This window comes from Macrotis lagotis, chromosome 4 (genome assembly GCF_037893015.1).
Source record: "Macrotis lagotis isolate mMagLag1 chromosome 4, bilby.v1.9.chrom.fasta, whole genome shotgun sequence".
Taxonomy (NCBI): domain Eukaryota; kingdom Metazoa; phylum Chordata; class Mammalia; order Peramelemorphia; family Peramelidae; genus Macrotis; species Macrotis lagotis.
In genome coordinates, this window is record NC_133661.1 from 43,932,290 (window position 1) to 43,934,641 (window position 2,352).

Sequence of the window (2,352 nt, forward strand, 5' to 3'; positions counted from 1 at the left end):
GTGAGATAGTGTGCTAAAAGGTGGGGATTCAAAGGAAAATCAGTCTTTGCTCTCAAGGAAACCATTACATCCTTGAAATCTCCTGAAGCTGGGGGCAGGAGGGAAAGATATAGAAAGGTGTAGGTTAGCCCCACACCCAGCTTTAGTGTAGATTTAACCACACCATTGAGAGAATGGATAGTTAAGAGGTATTAGGACCCATCAATTGGGGAATGGTTAAAGAAGTTATGGTACACAAATATGGAATACTATTGTTCTATAAGAAACCATAAAAGGTCAGACTCTAGAAAAGTGAATTATAGGAACTGATGCTGAGCAAAGGGAGCAGAGCAAGAGAACAATGTACACATTAACAACAGCATTGTGAGATGTTCAACCCTGATGGATGCAGCTTCTCTCAGCAGTTCAGAGATGGACAACCATATTAGATTGGCTACTAGACAATGCTATCCCAGTCCAGAAGCAAAAAAACAAGACAAAGTGAAACAAAATGAACCAAAAAAGTGTCCTTCAGAATCTGATGAACACTATATTTACTTTCCCCCCAGTCTTTTTATCTTTATTTATTTATTTGTTTTTGAATTTTACAATTTTTCTCATAATCCTACTTCCCTCCCCTATCCCCACAGAAGGCAGTCTATTAGTCTTTACATTGATTCCATGCTATACATTGATCTCAGTTGAATGTGTTGAAAGAGAAATCATATCCTTAAGGAAAAAATAAAATATAAGAGATAGCAAAATTAAATAATAATATAAGGGTCCTTTTTAAATTAAAAGCATTAGCCTTTTGTCCTTTTTAGAACTCCACAATTCATTTTCTAGATGCAGATGGTATTCTCCATCACAGATTTCCCAAAATTGTCCCTGATTGTTGCACTGATGGAATGAGCAAGTCCATTAAGATTGATTATCAACCTCATATTGCTGTTAGGGTGTACAATGTTCTTCTGGTTCTGCTCATCTCTCTCAGCATCAGTTCATGCAAATTCTTTGAGGCTTCTCTGAATTCCCATCCTTCCTGGTTTCTAATAGAACAATAGTATTCCATAACATACATGTAACACATTTTGGTTCACCCATTCCCCAATTGGTGGACATTTACTCAATTTCCATTTCTTTGCTAACACAAACAGAACCACTATGAATATTTTTGCACAAGTGATATTTTCACCCTTTTTCAGGATGTCTTCAAGGTATAGACCCAAAAATGGTATTGCTGGATCAAAGGATATGGACGTTTTTATTGTCTTTTGGGTGTAATTCCAAATTGCTCCCCAGAAAGGTTGGATGAGTTCACAGCTCCACAAACATGTATTAGTGTCCCAGATTTCCCACATCCCTTCCAACATTGATCATTGTCCTTTATTGCCATATTGGCCAGTCTGAGAGGTATGAGATGATACCTCAGAGATGCTTTAATTTGCATTTCTCTAATCAGTAAAGATTTAGAGCAATTTTTTTCATATGACTATGGATGGCTTTGATTTCCTCATCTGTAAATTGCCTCAGTATATCCTTTGATCATTGGTCAACTGGGGAATGGATTTTTTTTATAAACTTGACTCATTTCTCAATATATTTTAGAAATGAGTTCTTTATCAGAAATACTAGCTGTAAAAATTGTTTTCCAATTTACTACATTTCTTTTGAGCTTGGTTACAAGCCTGCGCAAAAGTTTATTAATTTAATGTAATCAAAATTACCTAGTTTGTTTTTAATGATGTTCTCTATCTCTGTCTTGGGCATAAACTGCTTCCCTTTCCATGGATCTGATGGGTAAACTATTCCTTGATTTCCTAGTTTGCTTTTAATATTGCCTTTTATATCTACATCCTGAATCCATTTTGACCTTATCTTGGTATTGGGTGTGAGGTGTTGGTCTAATCCAAGTTTCTTCCATAATAATTTTCAATTTTCCCAAAATATTTTATTGCAGAGAGAGTGTTTTACCCCAGAAGCTAGATTCTTTGAGTTTCTCAAACAGCAGATTACTATAATCATTTCCTGCTATCTCTTTTGCACCTAGTCTATTACACTGATCCACCAGTCTATTTCTTAGCCAATACCAGACAGTTTTGATGACTGATGCTTTATAATATAATTTTAGATCTGGTAGGGCTAAGCCACCTTCTTTTGCACTTTTTTTCCCCATCCCTGGAAATTCTTGACTTTTTATTTCTCCATATGAATTTACTGACAATTTTTTTCTAACTCATTAAAGTAATTTTTTTAGAATTTTGATTAGTAGGGCACTAAATAAGTAGTTCAATTTATATAGAATTGTCATTTTTTATTATATTACCTTGGCCTATCTATTGGAAGCCAGGGTCTCTAAGCTGTTTGACACAG